This window comes from Ascaphus truei, chromosome 4 (genome assembly GCF_040206685.1).
Source record: "Ascaphus truei isolate aAscTru1 chromosome 4, aAscTru1.hap1, whole genome shotgun sequence".
NCBI classification, from domain to species: domain Eukaryota; kingdom Metazoa; phylum Chordata; class Amphibia; order Anura; family Ascaphidae; genus Ascaphus; species Ascaphus truei.
In genome coordinates, this window is record NC_134486.1 from 129,842,112 (window position 1) to 129,861,901 (window position 19,790).

The following is a 19,790-nucleotide window of genomic DNA, read 5'->3' on the forward strand; positions in this document are numbered from 1 at the left end:
GGGGGCAGGCAAAAGACTCCAAACATATATAAAACAGACCCTATAATATATTGGAAAAATATAGAGGGAGACAGGGAGAAAAGTGGAGAGAAAAGAGAAAACAAATATAGCTACACATCCAGGGTATCTTTCCCTGGGTTGCCGTTGGCTGGCGGATCGTCAGTCAAGGAGATGGCTGCGAACCCAACGAGAGTCCCACAACATCACTGTCGGTCTTAAATCTTTTAACTTCAGGCAACCGCACCCTCAGCTGATCGGTCATATCCATGTTGCCTTCTCGAGGTCTTTAGTGCTGGCCCGATCCATTCCTGGGGGTCAGACCCAGCACCGACAGAAAAGATGCTGATTCCTTGGGGTAGCGGATCAAGATCTGTCTGCCTTCATGGTTTATCACCAGGCGGAACGGAAAGGCCCACTGGTAGCGAATACCGTTTTCCTGGAGTACCGCCGTTACAGGTCACAGCCCTCTCCTCCTCAGTTGTTACCCTGGACAGATTCTGGAAAATCTGGATGGAGTTGTTTTAAAATTCAATGGATCCTCTGTTTCTGCAGCCTTTTATAATCCTTTCCTTGGTTGCATATTGGTGGAGTCTCAGAACGACATCTCTGCTTCTTTTAGGGTCACCAAATCTTGGACCTAAGGCTCTATGGTCTCTATCCATCAAAAGATCGCCATCTTGTAGCTGGGAGTCAATTGACATAAACATTCTCTTAAGATATGGCTGGAGGGCTTCTGCAGACACCGACACAGGGACATGACAGATTCATAGGTTCTGCCTCCGCTCCCTGTTCTCCAGGTCATCTATGCCGTCCCTCATAGCTCTTATCTCGTCATTGAGACGCAGGACCTCATCGTCAGTATTTACCTGATTTTGTAGGGAAATGTCCATCTTATTTTAACACTCCTTAGTTCTTTTAGCCAGTAAGGAAACTTCTGTTTTAAATTCCCTTACCGCTCTATCCAGAGCTAACTGAAAGCCCGCTTGCTTTTCTCTGAGCATATTCTGGAGGTCCTGCTTTGTGATTACTGTGTCACCCTCAGCCATATCCAGCTCACTCTTGAAAGCAGATCTCCACCTTGCCTCCCCCTCGGCTGTGGCCCTCTCTGCAGAGTTTCTAAGGGTTGCTTTTCTATCAAGGAAATCCCCCGCAGGTCCCGCAGCTTGCCTCTCTCCTTCTTTATTTGGCCATCTTTGTTTTTTTTCTTTTCAGCCTGGCTGCCCACGACTGAGATCGGGGGTCCCTGGCTTCGGGGTTCTCTTGTTAGCCATCCCCACTGGTTCCCCTGGCCTATGGAGTGTCCCGCGGACTGATCAATGTGGCGATCGGGGGTTATAGTTAAATATGTTTGAGGAGTACACAGAGCTTCCTTATCTTGTGTGCATCCACGTGACGTCATGCGCACGACCCCCAGAAATGTTTTTAATATAATAAAAAAAGTTTTTTTTTTTAAAAGGCTTTAAAGTTACTGTTGCAGTATTGTATTCATTTTTTAATGCTTATGCTCATTTATGTTTTGGGTAGTGCGAAGACAACACCGAGCTCATTCAGGAAACTGTCAATAATGCCAGGTAATATACTGTTCTTTAATTCATGCATGCCACATATTTTCTTCTCTAAAAAATTATCTCTTAATTGCCATATGTACCATTTGCACATGTAACAGATACAGCAAAAAGATGTTGGATGGGGAATGAAGAATATTTAGTTATAGAATTGTACGACTGTAGTACTGTACCGTATTGAAAAAAAATGCAAAAATGCATAATATAGTCATTGTTTAATGCTTATGTTAATGTAGGTTTTGCCGGTTTAGCAGCGGGACAAAGCCAACACCGTGTTCGTGCAGGAAAGACATCTAGCGACCCTGTCAGGTACTGCACCGACACACTTTATTCGAGCAAATACCCGGTATGTACCTGGCAGATACCTGGAATGCGCCACTCCTAACCTCTGACAAGCCCCGTTGCATTTGCCTTCCCAGCCTGGGTTCATGCCTGGCTGATGGGCGGCTGATCTGTTAAATGATAATGATTAGGATTTAATAGGCTGCAATGCTTCACGTGTCTACCAGATGGCATAAATTCATGAATTGTAATGTAGTTTATATATATATACTGTGCAGTATTGCAGCCAGCGGGAATAAAATGCTTCAATCCCTGCTTGGAAAATAACTCAATGTACTCGGGCAGAAAACAGTCACAAACCTCAATACACCCGGGTATACCCGAATTCGTGGGACTAGCCAAGCTCGAATAAAGTGTGTCGCCAGTGTAATGTACAGTACTGTAAGTAATGCATCTACTGTACACTAGTTTTATTTTCAACCAGTTCCCATAGCGACACGCATGCACAGCAAACTCCTGTATGGTATATGCGATTATTAATATTGAATATTCTCTCTTTAGAGGCCAAGACGTCCAAGAGCTAGCCAGGTTGGGAAAAAAAATGTAAATTTGGAAGAAGAGCCATTGTATTATTACATTATTCATTTACACTTTGTTAGTGTTAGTAAATAAAAAAAAATCTTAAATGACTGTGTTTTCAAGTTTTTATATTTCAATTCAATACCATTACATACAATTCAATACACTTACAGTACATACAGTGTGATACTGTGTGATATCAGATCGTGCAAACATGAATGGGAATAAGTTATGGTTTAAATTGCATTTCGATTTTTAAGACACAATACCTCACGATCAGGGCCATGCTCAGCCCTTTTCTCACATTTCGTGCAAAACCCGCGCAAACTTTTAATGCACGTGGTACGGGCTCACACTGAAGAGACCCACAAGGTCGAAACAGTCTGTGAGTGGGTTTACTGGCTTTGCATCTCATCCCAGCATATGTTTAAAAGCTGTGTTTAAAGCAGCATGCACTGGCTTAAGGGTTGTTCATGTAATGTGAGCTTGAGACAAAAGGTGGCACTGTGTGCTCATTTGCATGTCATTTCCCAGAATCCCTTGCTGCAGTGGAAGTGCTGTGTGCTGGGTGATAATGGTGAAAGGCGGGGTTGCAGACCTGTCTGAGACATGCAAATTAGCATACAGTAATATTTACAGTTGTTATGTGTGTGTGTGTGTGTGTGTGTGTGTGTGTGTGTGTGTGTGTGTGTGTGTGTGTGTGTGTGTGTGTGTGTGTGTGTGTGTGTGTGTGTGTGTGTGTGTGTGTGTGTGTGTGTGTGTGTGTGTGTAGCCCTGTGTAGTTTCTCCTCCTGTGCAATAATACCTGTTAAGAGCAGGTTTGCCAGGAGTAATCATGGGGGTTTTCCTCACACTCCTGTGCTGTGTAGTATCTGGTGAAGGTAGAGTCATCAGGCTCTGTGTCTAATTACAGTGACACAGGGGTGGTGCCTATTGGAGCTATTTAGTGCACAGCATTTCCTGTATTTAGTTAGTGTCTTACCCCACCTGAGTGAGACTAGTCTGACCCAGCAAACTGTCAAGGCTTTGGCAGGTTTTGTGGCCCTCCCTCTGGGGAGTGATGTGGCAGGCTATTCCCCTTACTCCATCAGGGAGTAAGGGAAGAGCAAGGACAGCTTTAGGGTCCTGACTAGGAGTGGTGTCCAGGGACTTCCTTTGGGTTGACAACCTGTGACGAGCGGCTAAAGACCGGCCGCTATGATGGGCAGCTGGCCAATGTTTGCTGCAATAAAGGATATCAAAGATAAAGATCGCTTCTGTCCTGATTGTGGAGTCATTCAGGAAGAAGGTGCACAAAGAGGTTCTCTTTCAGAGACTCCTCTCTACTACGCTGGGGGTCTGCAAGAGATGGAGGCGCTGTACCATGAGTGAGTATGAACTCTCAGCACTACCTTATAAGCCAGTCCTGATGTCATCCCCCATACCATCGCGGGAGACTCAGGGATTCTGTAAGTCAGCAGGTGCACCACACTACACCTTATGTAACATCGGGCAGTTTCCTCAGAAAGGGGTCAACATGAGATTGGGCCAGGGAAACTTCGTTACATATGTATATACAGTATATAAAATATTGTAACGTTGTCCTGTTGAATATTTGTTTGCCACAAGATCTGTTCAGATGCACTGTATGTCAATAAAGCACCTTCTTTTTCATCCATGCCCAGCCTGCACTTACTCAACACCCTTTAAAGGCCTAAGAGACTTAGCATTGCCAATGTGTATAGTTAATCAGATGTGACCTCCTTTAGAGCCGGGCGGGTAAGGAGAGTTAAACATGTACAGTGTTACTACTGTGAAGTGCTATGCATATGGATGGTGCAATATAAATAAAGTGTAGCCCTCTTTCCTCCACCCTAAGTGAGATTGAGGGGGGTAGGTGTATCTGACTACTTATCAGTGTGGTGCTGTACCTGTTTGGAAACCAGGAGGGCTGAGCTTCCGCCACAGGGAACCTGGGGTATATACTTACACTCGGTGCAGCGCCTCCACTGATGAGGAATCCCAACGTGGTGGGAGTGTGCCCTCACCAGAACAACCATACAGTAAATACACACAATGTGAATAAACAGTATTTACTGAGCATGAACGATAACTTCAATGAAACTCTCTTTGCATAACATCAATATATTATTACATCATATGAATAACATTGCATCACCCTGAATGCATACCATCCCCTCAGCCCACATGTCCATCATCACATCACCCTCAGTCCCTTTGATAATAATGTGCTTGGGCACTTATCCCTTGAGTGTCCACAACAATAAAGAGAGTGTGAGGGATAGCGCTTCCCTGTGTTGGGGCCCGGTGGTGCACTTATTATACTACCTCCCTGATCACTGCTCCTGATCAGGATAATCCTTGGAACTCAGCAACACCGCACAGTGATCCCACGCCGCACTGCGCTGCTCTCTGCAGGAATGGATACACATGCTGACTCCACAGGGGTGGGATTCCCTGCCAGAATGATCCTTTTCCACAGTCTCTGCTATGGAGTCAGATACTCTTTCTGCATTCAGGCTGCACGGGCATTCAGGCACTGTCCTGCAGTATGTATCTTCCTCTCTGAGTATGGTGAAGGAGTCCCTGTCTTAAGGCAGTCCCTATAACATACAGCTATTCATCTACAGTGGCTCAGGGAACTAACTGGCCCCTGGGGATATACCACTACCCTGGTCCCTGCATGCAGAAGATCTCTTACTGTAGATTCTGTCTGATCCCAGACTCTGGCAGCTCACCATGTGCAACTGGCACTGGTGATATTACACACACTGTATAACTTAGAAAGCAACCCCCCCTTCTTCCTATGAGGGGCCTTTCCCTGACACAGCCAAAGCAACTCCTCTATCTGCACTGCACACAACACTGTCTCTTCTTGTCAGAGCACACAGCACTGCAGCTGTGTCACTGACTAGACTTACACTCACCTAAGGGCAGGGTCCCTACCTAAGGGGCGAGGATGTAGAGGAGCACAGCAGCGTTTCTTGGCAGCATACCAGCTAGTGGATTGCCAAAATGAGGGTAACTCCAAACAGGGATATGTATTAAAAGAGTACTTTAATGGTCAGAGCAAAACAACAATGGTAGGGACGCACCTACGCGTTTCGTCCGTAAAGGACTTTCTCACCTTGAGAAAGTCCTTTACGGACGAAACGCGTAGGTGCGTCCCTACCATTGTTGTTTTGCTCTGACCATTAAAGTACTCTTTTAATACATATCCCTGTTTGGAGTTACCCTCATTTTGGCGATCCACTAGCTGGTATGCTGCCAAGAAACGCTGCTGTGCTCCTCTACATCCTCGCTGCTTGTGTTCACTCTGAGAGGACTGCACGCTGGAACGGATCCACTCATCAAGGACACCACCAAGGAAGATAAAGGGCCTAGGCCCATTATACCATTACCCTCCAGTGCTGGACTGTTTGAGCTATTTCCCCAGGGTGTAATATACCATTACTATGAGACCTATTTTGGGGTACCCGCGTGGGCACCACCAGGCCTCTGGTTTTTCACCCTGGGATGTTATGGATGTTATGGATTATACTATATGTCCTTGAACTTGGATCCATTATGGTATATGGAATTATCATTATATGAGCTATCTATGGTGATGCACCAAAACACCACTCACTTCCCTACCTAAGGGGCCTTCCCTATGAACTTACCCACTAAACTAATGGGGAGTTGGGCCTACCTGGGACCTGGGGGTAACCTGGCCTAGTGTAAGAGCCACTTTCTCCTTACACACTTCCTCCCCCTTCCTTCTCCCAGCTCCAACTGACATGCGTGGTCTCTGCAACATTGTATTCTTCTCCAACAGGAGAAGCTGCAAACTCTATTTGCTGGCTGCACGTGATGTGGGTGAAAGGGCAGTCCCCAGAGGCTGCTGGGAATTGTAGTCCACTCAGGACCTCTTTAGCATTGGGACCACGTGAGCTATCTTTACTGCGCCTGTGCGAAGCTGTAATGGCCGCCGCTATGCTTAACTGCGCCTACGTGACCTTGGGGAGTCCCTGCACTACGGAGCGCCATCTCTGCCCCTTCGCGCTCACTATATTGGCCGCCGCATCTGCGCATTCGCAAGCCTCCGCGCCCGTGCGGACATAACAAATATGGCGGCGCCGTGCCTCTGACACCACCGAGAGGACTCTTTGGGGACCTGGCTACAAAAGATATACATACAAACATAGGCTATTTAGCCCAAAAGGCTAATTGATCTTCACAAAGAGTTTGGTGATGAATAACAAAAAAAGGGAATGGGATTATGTCCACACCTTTGCACTCAGATGTAAGAATCTCTGAGGAACTAAGGGTGTACTGGTGGCCAATTTTATGCAAGTTCCTACATAGTTCATATAATGAAAAAATTAGGACGGTTGGCATTATTGCTTTTCTGGTGTTACTTCTATATTAATTCTCACTGATTTTTATACGTCAAATTTGTTATAGCTATATTTGTTCATTAAACTATAATATTTGGCAGTTGTGCACATTTCAGTTCATCATTGGTGGCGTTTTAATTAGCTGAGATTGCCTGTCACTGCTCTTATCCACAATGCCGCATCGGGAGAACAATGTACACATTATTATGGTCTTGGCAAAGGTATCAATGGGCTAGTTGAAACATGAGAAGTCTCTTACTTTTTGTACAGCTACAGCACGTGCTTTGCTGAAAGCCAAAGTAAAGGCTGAGAGTAATATACTGTAGAACAAATTGTGGGAAATTATGACCAAGATACACAGAGGTCTGTTATTGACTTAACGAGGTGTTAACCTATGTTAATGCCTCATTAAGTGATAACCTATATCTGAAAAGTTTAGTGTTAACTTCTGTTTTCAACTATAACGACCATTAGTGCTAATTGTTGCAATAGAGGTGTCCTCTCTATCAACGGATATCCACAGAGGACTGTTAAAGTTTAAACAAGGATTTAATGAGTTATTGGTTATGTCTGTAGTTCATGTTGAAACTACTCATACCCAGGTATGATTTAACTAACATATCATTTACAGAGGTTTTTTTACCCTCTCCTATCTTCTTCTTTTTAACTTACATTTTTATATTTTTCTGTAAACGTGTTCTTTATTTGAATTTTCATAAAAAAAGTGGGGAATGGGATACAGAACAAAAGGGTCTGTTCAGACATATTCAGGGTCTGGGTGGGAGTAATGACACATTTGGGTTCGACAGGCTTAACACCATGTTATTTGAAGCTAACGCAAGGCAGTGCTAACGTAACATGGCATTAGGCCTATGCTAATGCGATAACTAACGGCTGTTGTTTTTGCATGTAATTAGCTTTGTGAATTCTGATTAAACTCAGGGAACATACAGTAATAACCATTACTGATTTTGTTAACAGGATGTTATGAGCCTTGAGTTAATGAGCTCTGTGGATTTGGGTCTAAGCGAGTACAGTAATTTACATATTGTGTTTCTTGGTGGAAAATATTATTAAACATTATTATCAATACAATAACTCCCTTTAACTTCTGTCTTCACAGGGGTTCATAGAGTGCAGGACTTAACTTTTTTGTTAAACAGTAAGAGCTTCTGGAGTATTAGCCCCATGCCGTACCAATTACCAACTTATTCCAATATTGGACGAAAAAAATGGGGCAGTTGGTAGAGGTGATTACTCCTCTAAAAATAGAAATAGCCTACTAGCATGAGTGTTCGATTGTTACTAATCTTACTAACATCTGCAGAGAACATTGTATAAAATTCGACATTAAACATGCTGTTCGTTTCTCTTTACAGTACATCTCTAATTCTTGGAAGATCTTGAGTAGTGATGGACGAATGTGTCAAAGTTTGTCTTGCTAACTTTTAGATTAACTTTTGTTATTTCTTCACAAACCCGCTCAAATTAGTTTGAACCTTTTTATTAAAAATAAACTCATGAAGCCATGCAATCCCATCAAGTATCTAATTTGTTGATTTTTCGCGGCAAGGTTTTGCTTAAAAAAATATTTTTCTTTCGCTTCACTTAGCTTTTGTCTAATTTTTGCATAATTACATTAATTTTCACTTCCGCTTACTCAATTCTTGCATTAATAAATGTATATACAGTTGTTTTTTAAACTAAGACAAATTAACATAAATTTGGAAACGAGTTCGCAAAGAAAGTGCAACTTGGCATATTTTAAGTAGACATGGGATCATCTGGTTCCCTTGGTCCGGGGATTTCCGTGGACCTGTTCCAAAAAAGACGATATTTAATGACGGCTTAAAATGTCCCATTATTTTTATTTAAAAATAAATACGTTTGAAGCAGAGAGTCTCTGGATCTGAACCCCATTAATTTTAGCTCCGGGGACCCCCTGCTTCCTACGATAAACACCTCCGTTAGGGGTGCTGGTACTGTATCTCTCCATGTTAAAGGTCCCGGTCACTTTACTCAATTGCTGCTGTCCCACACCCATATGACCTATCAATAAAGGACTGTTTTTGCAAGACCTGCTCTTTCTATCTTTGCTGTGCGCTGCACACCCTGGCTTTTGGAATCCTTATCCCACTTCAGCTGCACGCCTTGGAAGGGAGACTCTGGGAAGAAGCAAAATACTGTGAGTACACTACCTGGGGCTAACCCAATGAGGAAGGGGGGGGTGTCTTTGGACAACCCACCCCAATCTTCAGGGTACCTTATGCCCTCTTAAGGCTTAGTACTGCTACTTTCTTATTCATTTATACCCAGTTTATGCTCCCTTCCATCACACACGGTCCCAGCACTTTTTGAGCACCATTCCACAATCAAACTACATTTAAACTGCAGAGAGATACTGGCAACTCCTATACTTGTATGTCAGAAAACAGGGGGTTCGCAGAGCTGAAATGGATGGGATTCAGCTCTGGAGACCCCCTGCTTCAAACCTATTTAAAAAAAATCAGGTTGCTTGATGTATGATGTGATTGTTTCATTCTTGCATGTGACATCATTTTCTGACAAAAGTGAATGGATCACATTTGACTGGTAAAATGTGACGACACAGGCCTTATTGTGGTCCCGTGATCTGTTAGGTCTCATTTGACCATTAGTCAACATCTGAAAGAAGAAAATAAAAGCAAGAAGTAATCTTTAAAGCAACAAAGCAGAACTGCTCACCAGAGTCGTTTTGAGCGTCTGGCACCACAGCAGGAATGGGTTGGTCTTAGCATCGCTCACCACCAAGGACGAGTCGGTCTCTGGAGCCATCAGGAATGAAGAGTTGACCTCGGGAGCAGGAACAGTGGAAGTACCGGCCAGTACCTCTGCCGCAGTTGCACCAACGCTTCTCTTCCATCCGGACGAAGACAATGCTGTATCCCCACGAGGATCCTCTGCAGCCGTAGATTCCTCTATGATCTTTTCCTTGGGGATGATAGAGATGAAACTCGACTGGACTTTTCCATGCCACGACTTGTAATCTGATGGAGTGACGAGAGGAACGTGGCAGACATGAGTCGGAGGCGGAAGAAGAGTCCAATCCTCAGGCCCGCCCTTCAGTGATGGAGTATCCGCCTTTGAGACGCAGGGAGCCCCAGGAGTGAATACAGGAATGCTCCGCTGTGCAATCGGAGGGTGTTAAATGTCCTTAAATTCGCTTTTTCTGTAGATTCACATCAGTATAACAGAATTCAGCATTCTTGTCGTTTGCACACAAAAACAAAACGTTTATTTTGAAAATAATTACATACATACAAAAATAGTAAGAATGACGATGGTGATGTTTCAAATAGATTGATATTCTTAAGAATAGTTGCACATAGTAACCTTCTTTCTGTTAATATTCTCTTCAGGTATTAACATGTCCTTTTCTCCTCTTCATGGTATTATCAATCTGGCCTGGTCTTTCTGCGTCTGGCCTATCTTCTCTCCATCCTTCCTTCCTTCCTAAAGCTTACTGAGCTCACTGTTGTATTTATCCATAAAATATTCCTTGAATCAGCTCTCTTAATATATATTTCTATTCCAAATTAGGTCCTGCAGTTTCAAACTATGATCGCATAACAAACAGCGCACTTATTCTAAACATAGAATACCAAATACAGTAAGGACTGGAAGAGTCTCAGAGCTTTTGTCACAGCCTCTACTCTCAGCTAAAGTCACAGTTGTCAATAGTCACTCAGTGTCAAACCTAAACAGGGTTTCTGCCTACTCTGACCTTTTAGGACAGCTGCACCATCAAAATAACTCAATAACCGAGAATACAATCAGATATAATATATAGATATGAAAGAAAGTCCAGACTATTATACTGTATACTTTAACATTCTGCCTTTGATAACAGATTCATTCATTACAATATAATTATTGCTAAATTGGATTTCTTACAGCCCCCCTAAATTAGATTGTAATAGAATCACTATAAATCTTTCAAACAACCATACATATCACATTCAAAAATTATCAAACAGAATGTCAAAATACAGCATACCTCTGAATTACTCTGCCTTCACAATACATATTACCAATCGCTGAAAAACAATACATCATGTTATAACAACGTACAATGATGAAGACAAATGAGATATTTCCCAATACTGATACATTATAACAGATTTCTTTAAAAACTTTGCCCATTAAGCCTGTAATTACCCATCATGTTCTATCTCTTTTAGTTTACCTTCTTCATGTTGAAAAACAATTTCTGCTTTTTATTGTTTTTGTAACATCTGAAGTAAACCTTCATCTTTTTAAAGTTCTTCAGTCCATTTCTCTCAAGAGAACTCAAACTCATTTATTTGAGCTATATTAAATTGTAATGGAACCATATTTACATCTCTCAAAAATGTGTAAATATATTCCTACTGATTTCCTCCAATACAATTTAATTCTTCAAACATTAAATGTTTTTTCTGTTTCAATACAAAGTAAGCATGAATGATAAATAATCTTGACCTGGCGTAATAAACAAAGTATTTTAGAATAAAAATGTAAACAAGCGTAAAAAATCTATCCGTTAAGTCTTGCTATAATTGTGTAAAAAATAAAAATCTGGATATTGGAGACTATAAAATAATAACTGAATATTATTACCACTATTTCTAGTACTGTTATAGGAAATAAAACTCTTTCTTTTCCCAATATGGACTTTAAAGAAAAAATAATAATACTTGTACATACTGTACATCGCACCCATAAATCTGTATAATTTTGAACCAATAACAATTCTTCTAGCAAACTTTGTTGTACTCCTATAGATGTAATTCCCCGTTGTACTTTTTCAGTATTGATTATTTCTTTCAATAGTCCGAGTAGTAATAAATATAATAAAAAATAGTCATTTTGTTCTTTTTCCTAAAAAAAATTAAAAAATATTCAGTCCCATCGGTGATGACTCTTGTTGATTTTCCTCATTCTTCTTGACTCCGATCATCCAATCGTATTCTTTATTCATCACACAATTACATATGACCTGTAAAAATATAGCAGTATCATTATATTGGTAAATATATTTAACCTTAGTCCATCTGGACCATACACTTACAATCAACATATTACGTAAATAAATCACAAACATAACCTTTATCATAATGTTAATTATATCATAAGATCCTTCTCAATTTGTTTACCAAATACTTTTTTCATTAAAAAAAACGATCATAATTGTCATCTACTTCACTTCCCCCCTTTTAAAATTTTGGAAATACAGAAGATCTATTTTAATTCCTAAATTTTAAATCCTATTCTACCAACTGATTATGGATGATACTTTAAATCTTTATTTAATCCCTAAAATTTCACATGTAAACTTTCATCACTAAACCTGTGAAATGAGAACCCCTATCTGACTCAAGAATGCGTGGAAAACCCCATCTGGAAAAAACATGATTCCAAAAAACTCGTGCTGTAGTAATTGCATCATTTTGCTTGACCAGAATGCTCTCAACCCATTTTGAAAATACAGCTCTCGTAATCCAAGCATATTTTAACCCATTCTTCCCTGAGGGTAAGGAACCATTGTGATCAATTTGCCATGTGGACCATGGGCCATCTGCTGGTGCAATACATTGGAAAGGTGGTTTTTGTCTTTTGGGCCTAGGATTTCCTTTTAAACTTTCCAAAAGTGTCTCTTGTCCTACGTGACCCAAACTTTCATGATTGTAACAAGTACTAAATACCTTTAGGTGTTTAGGGACTATGAGATGCAGTTCCCCATTTTGGTCATGATTTATGGCCTTTTCCTCGAGGAAACAAGAAGGCTTTAAATCAACCCGGGAAATAGCAATGGACGTATCCTTTGCCTGTTTCTCTGTAAAGGAAAGGAGCTGCGTATCTTTGTGTCTGACTGTCGCTGTGGCACTAGTTTCTGTAAGCACTACATTCTGTTCTGTTAAAACCTCTTCCTTAGCCAAGGAATCAACTATTGCATTTCCTTCAGTGAGAAAATCCTGTCCTGTTTTTTGTGTTATTTGGAAATCTTTATTAAGTGTTGGCTTGAGACAAAAATTATCACTGATTTCAGGTAATTGAAACTCACTGGTGACCATTTCAATTGGACAAACACTTCTCTCATTACCATATTCAGAAGGATTAATTAACACAGGCTTTCTGCCTTTATAATCTTTCCAAATTGCCTTATTGCCTAAATCCACAATATTACAAAGAGATGTTCCTGACAACATTGGTAGCTTTTCTTTTGTTACACTTAACTGTGCCCCAGTATCTATTAAAAACTCTGTATCAAACCCCCCTAAGGTTCCTTCTTTATCCAAAGTTACTGGAGTTAATACTTCAAGAGGATGTGGTTTCAGATAGTCTAGTCAGGATGAATTAACTCTTTCGTCTATGTGAGTTATGTTACAAACCTGTTTGTGTGTGAGATCATTAGTGTCTGTGTGCTGAACAAATACATTCTCTTTCCGCAAACTTTTTTGTAGATCTAAGAATTTGTCACAGTTTCTTCTATAATGCCCTATTTCTCCGCAATGAAAACATTTAAAACTTTGCAGCCGCAAAGGCTTGTCTGTTCTGCAGTTGTCATTCCTGTCACTCTGACTGTTCCAAGAGCTTTTACTTTTTTGAGTGGCATAAAAGGCATTTCTATCATTAACAACTTCTGAGATTTTAAGTCTGGGATTATTCTGCAAAAGCTGACGTCTAATATTATCAATAAAAAGAGCAGCAACTTCTAATGATTCTTTCTCAGAAGCAATTGCTAATGTTACTGGATCTAAAAATGTATTTTTTTTTACAAATGCTCTAATCATTTTCTCTTCAGAATCTTGATCAGAAAACAGTAATTTGTATGCAGTCTGGAATTTTAACATAAACTCAAAAGTATCCTCTGTAATTTTGGGTTTAAGATCTTCCAAAATATCAACTGTAATGACTTGTTGGCCAGTGGAGATCTGAATTAATTGAGAAAGCCGGTCAATGCAAGACCCTTGTATAAAATCACCATTCTCATCCTCTTGAGGCATGCTAACAGGCATTTTTAACCTTCGACTCATGTGAGTTGGTAACCAAAGTTTGTAAATCTTATTTTTCTGTTCCTCAGTCAAATTAAATCGATCTGTATAAGATTCAAAAATGTCTGCATTATGAAATGCATCCAGGTGATTTTTATAATCAGGTATATCTTTTAATACCTTCATTAAATGATCGTGAATCTTTAAATTCAGTGTGGCTGCTTTGTCATGGAACTTTTTCCTTGTCAGTTCTGTGCTGCTAATGTCAGTCATATCTATGTCTGCACTAGAACTAGGAATAAAAGACGCCCCTTGAGTATCTTTTTTCTTTTTGTCTTTACCAGCAGTGCATGCAAATTTGATATTGGATGTTTCAACTTGTTTTTCTAACTCATGTATGCGTTTATGTAAAATGTTACAATTTGAACATTGATCAGTTTTTACAACTTCAATTTTATGCGAATTCTCATCATTGAAAACCATCAAATTAAACACTTTGATAATTTTCATGACATTTCTTAATTTTTTCTTATCTTTATGCATAGTTAGTATTTTCTTATCTATTCTCTCATTTTCTATTTGCACCTGATTCCACAGAGAATTCCATAATTCAGTGTCAGTAGATGTATGAGGTAACACATTTAACATCATATTACTGTCATTTGCATATGAATTAATAAATTCCATTACTTACGTTTTGTTAAGTATTTTCTTTCACCGAAAACTTGTGCTGCAAAAACTCGAATTGTTCCCCCACAAACGTTGCAACGTTTCTTTGAAGAAATTCCACGCTATTCCATTCAACGCATACAAATGCTCCAGACAATGCTCCTTGCACGTCCCGCAAATGTACCTTCTTCCTTGGGAAACTTGACCAGACAAAGGCAACCCCCGAACAGTCCGTCTCCCTCTAGGAGATTCGTGAAACGTGGTTCTCTGTCTCTGATCTGTTAATCAACTGTAGTCAAATCTACCAAAAACTTGACACTTCTTTTTTCCTTTGGTTCGTTTCAATTTTTTCTCAAATCTTGGATCCAGGATGTATCGACCACACCCCCTCTAATCCAAATGTGACGAAAAAACTGAATGAAGGCTGGCTCGCCAATGTTAAATGTCCTTAAATTCGCTTTTTCTGTAGATTCACATCAGTATAACAGAATTCAGCATTCTTGTCGTTTGCACACAAAAACAAAACGTTTATTTTGAAAATAATTACTTACATACAAAAATAGTAAGAATGACGATGGTGATGTTTCAAATAGATTGATATTCTTAAGAATAGTTGCACATAGTAACCTTCTTTCTGTTAATATTCTCTTCAGGTATTAACATGTCCTTTTCTCCTCTTCATGGTATTATCAATCTGGCCTGGTCTTTCTGCGTCTGGCCTATCTTCTCTCCATCCTTCCTTCCTTCCTAAAGCTTACTGAGCTCACTGTTGTATTTATCCATAAAATATTCCTTGAATCAGCTCTCTTAATATATATTTCTATTCCAAATTAGGTCCTGCAGTTTCAAACTATGATCGCATAACAAACAGCGCACTTATTCTAAACATAGAATACCAAATACAGTAAGGACTGGAAGAGTCTCAGAGCTTTTGTCACAGCCTCTACTCTCAGCTAAAGTCACAGTTGTCAATAGTCACTCAGTGTCAAACCTAAACAGGGTTTCTGCCTACTCTGACCTTTTAGGACAGCTGCACCATCAAAATAACTCTATAACCGAGAATACAATCAGATATAATATATAGATATGAAAGAAAGTCCAGACTATTATACTGTATACTTTAACATTCTGCCTTTGATAACAGATTCATTCATTACAATATAATTATTGCTAAATTGGATTTCTTACAGAGGGAAAGACGCTTCATTCCAGTACTGACTTCCACTGCCTGCTTACATCTATTTTTCTGTGAGTAGGGTCCTGGTTTTAGACCTTCAGGACCGGCGGTCTCTCAATCATCCGCGTATATACTATTTTAAGTTGTTTTATCATCCATTAAATTAGCTTTTTTAATTTCAGCCTTGCTATTGTTGTCTTATTTGTTAGTTAGTGTCTTATCTTGTATTGTTTGTCTTCATCGTTGTCTGTTGTCAGTGGTCAGTTTGTACTTTATGTGTGTCAGTCCTAATGTTAGTTTTATTGGCATATTGCACTATTATTTTTCTTGTGTTTCTTTCACATATCACGAATTCTACGGTGGAAGCGACATTAGATCATCCGGCCTCTGAGGATCAGAAGGGCCTATACAGTATATTGGGACATTTGTTCCTTCACATTTTGGACTTCCATTTCACCTACGGACTTGTAAGGCGCCGGTTTCTTCTTTTTTATGTATATTGTCTCATCCCTGATTTGTACTATCAGGTTTTGTCACCAGGCGGCCTATTCACTATAGAGTGGTACACTTATGGTTTAACTATTTAGCGCTTGTTTGTACCTCCTTTTTTTCTGTCCTGCAGGGCTGGCGCTGCTCTGGCTGGGGAGGCAACAAATGGTTCAATCCTGTTGATCTAATATTGTTGAAATGACTGTAGAAATGGATGACATATTGATGAAATGGACTCGGGTGTCTGGAGATGAGGTTGTTGGTAGTGTGCAGAATCCATTTTGTCCCCAGGCACCATAAACATATATTGTAAGCTCCACAGGGCAGGGACTGTGTCTGCAAAATGTCTCTGTAAAGCGCTACTGCTGCGGCACAGTTTATTCGAGCATTTGCCCGTTCTGTGCCGCAGCAGTAGCCTGGCGCGCGCCCGAGTGTGACGGGCGCACGCCGAAGCAGCGGAAGAGCGCCCTCCGATCGCGGCGCTCTCCCTACCGCTGCCGGGTCCGCCGGGTCCCCCGGAACCCCCTGCCGCTGTCCCGTGATCGCGGGACACCAGGGCTCCCTCGGGGAGCCCCTGGACACGCGTGCAGCGGGCGCACGCTCCCGATGACGCGTGACCGCGCGTCTATGACGCGCGGCACGCCGAGGGGCGGCCACTAGCAAGCCGGGAGATTTCCCGGCTTGCGGTACCGACCACACTTCAATAAAGTGTGTCGGTAGTGTATGTAAAACTAGCAGTGCTATACAAGAACAAACAATTATTATTATTATATTTGCACTATATACACAAGGTAATGGAAATTTAGCTGAAAGTTACTGTAGGAAAAGCAAGGACTGATTCCAGCCCTAGTTTTCCCAAAGATTTAAGAGCAAAATCTGTGAGACAGAAGAAACAAAAGAAAATAGCCTACACTGTAAAAGTAACAGAATGAAAAGGAATAGCAATGAGTCATAATGAAAGAGAAACTAGGCAGTGTGGTAGTTGATGGCCTGAGAAAGAAGATTGAAGGGTAATAGCAAAATAGGCGGGTAGTGTACACAATAATAACTGATTCAAACCTTGTGCTTACTCTCAGCTGCACAGTATGTACTGTATGCCAATACTACTTGTGAATTGGTTCATGCAAGTCAAATTTGTCTTTGAAGGAAAAACAGTAAATAAGGCTGGATATTTCATTTTTATCCTCTTTCAGATAGTTGGATTTACTGTATATTCCTTTTGAATAAACTTTTCTACTTTCCTTTATAAAAACACTTGAATGTTGACTTCCGGTGATGTCACCACGGATGGCTGACTAGGAGAAGAGCTCCCGACACCCTCAGAAGAAATAGACTAGAATAAACAACCCTCCCCACACCAAACCTCCTGAATTCAGTCCCTATAACTGTCCCCAGCTCGGGCAAGATGGCGACTAAAGCCAAAAAGAACCAGAACACCATCACAAAGTTCTTTACCCCTGCGCCGCGCCAGGCAGAACTGAACCCAGATTCACAAGATGGTGCCGTGGAGCCGGAGCACGCGGCGCTTAGCGAGCTCCAAGAGCAGTTTGACTCGGACCCTCCTGTTCTTAATAAAGAATTTTTCGACTCCCTGATCCTCAAAATGAGGAGAGGGGTACAAGAGGACATGGAGAAGGCCCTGCAGAACATCAGAGCTGACCTGGGAGCCCTCTCCGGCACAACGGACGAGCTGGAGGCCAAAATCGAAGGGGCCATCAACTCCCAGACTGAGACTCACGAAGAAGTAGCCAGATGCGGCGATGCAATCCGGGACCTCCAGAACGCGTTTGAAGACCTTGAGAACCGAGAGAGGAGACAGAACATCCGCCTCAGAAGTATTCCAGAGACGGTCTCCCACGAGGACCTTCAAGCTTTCCTCAGTAAAATTTTCCTGCAACTGGTGCCAGGCCTCTCCGAACATGAGCTCCTCATGGACAGAGCTCACTGAGCCCTGCGCCCCAAGCCAACAGACCCCAACCCTCACAGAGACGTAGTGGTAAGACTCCACGTGTACTCCACCAAGGAACGCATAATGGATGCCGCCAGGGGTCTGCGCAATATACAAATTGACAACACGGACATTCAGCTATTCAACGATCTTTCCAGGACCACAGTGCTAAAGAGACGGGACATGAAGCCACTTACCACCTACCTCCGCGACCAGGGAGTCAAGTACCGCTGGGGCTTCCCCTTTAAACTGGTGGTGCTCCGCAACGGGCGCCACTACACAATCTCTGCCCCGGAGGACACGAGGGACTTTCTCAAAGCCCTGGGGATCCCCCCACCACAGAGCGACAACCACCCCCCCCCCCGTTCCGCGTCAGGATCGGAGCCCTCAGACACTCCCCGAGCATCTGAGAGGCTGGCAAGCCAGAGGCTACGCTGACTGAGCTGACTACCCCCTATGAAGATCCTGCATCCCCAGTTGGATGAAGACCTGTCACGCACCCCAAGGTCTCCTATCTGCGCTGACTCCCACTAGCCCTCCTCACCCTACCTGCATTGCTGACTCCCCAGAAACAGCAACAGATGGCCGCCAAGGACGCTCCACATCCCCAGGCTCTCCAAGAACGTCCAGCAGCACCACGGCGAGCTGCCTCCGTCTCTTGCCCCCCCTCTCCCTTCCATCCCCCCCTACCCCACCACCACCCTTTCCTCCCGCCAACCTTACCCCCCCACCCTTCCTCCCCCCACCCTTTCCCTCCCTCCCCCCCTTCTCCCTTCCTCCCCCCCTCAACCCTTCCTTCCCCCCCCCACCCTCCCTCCCAAGAAGCCCCACTACTCACCCATCTGGATCTGGCAGCATGAAGAGGGCCCCCCCCGTCCACCGCTGGCAAGCACCCTGACAGAGGCCTCCAACCGATCGTCTCCAGTCTCTTCCCTGGCGAGAGATCAGCTTCAAGACCCCGGATGCCCAGTTCCCGTCCTTTTTATTTCTGAAAAATGGAACCGGGACTAACCTTGGAATACCGTCGCCCCGTCCGAAACCAGACCAGGCCCAAAGCGCCACTCCTACCAGGGACAACTACCCCGTTCCCTCCTCCTTCGTGAACCGTGGATACCAGGTTGTATATATGCGTCTAGATCCCCACCCGTACCCCCTCCCCGCCCCTCCTCCCCCCCCACTTTACCCCCTGATACCCCCCTGCCAAAACGGTGTTGAACATGCTTGAATCGTGCTGGACTTGACCTTGCCAACTATGCCGGTACTCTTCCACTCACCCCAAACAGAAACCAACTTCTAGGCCCTCGCCCAGCCCCCCCCTTACCCCCAATGTATGCTCCAAGGTACTAACACACCTGCCTCCCGGTATAAGTCCCCTCGCTACTGTGTCCCACCTCCCCCGTATCTCCCCCCCCCACGTCCCCCTTATGACGAAGCGAGGTACGGGAGTACTGATATATGAGTCTGAGAACTGTGGACTCGTAGACATTTCACTCAAAAGTGCTCCCCCGGTATCCCCCCAAATACTAAGAATACCTCTGGCAATACCTACCCCTCCTCCCCTCCCCCCCTCCTCATGCGCCAGGTGTCCCCCCAGGAACCCCTATATGTCAGAGCATGGAATGGCTCATGTGAAATGTGTAACTCATATATCATGCATACATCAAGGTATCCCCGACCCATCCTCTCAGT

General features: G+C 42.7%; 1 long non-coding RNA gene across 1 annotated transcript; it reads left to right on the top strand.

Annotated features, from left to right (window-relative positions):
* The first annotated feature begins 1,521 nt into the window (after positions 1-1,521).
* On the top strand, positions 1,522-2,478 carry LOC142491998 (uncharacterized). Its single transcript, XR_012800648.1, has 3 exons — positions 1,522-1,571; positions 1,817-1,874; positions 2,409-2,478. It is a non-coding gene; the product is annotated as an uncharacterized LOC142491998 (long non-coding RNA).
* Positions 2,479-19,790: the final 17,312 nt, after the last annotated feature.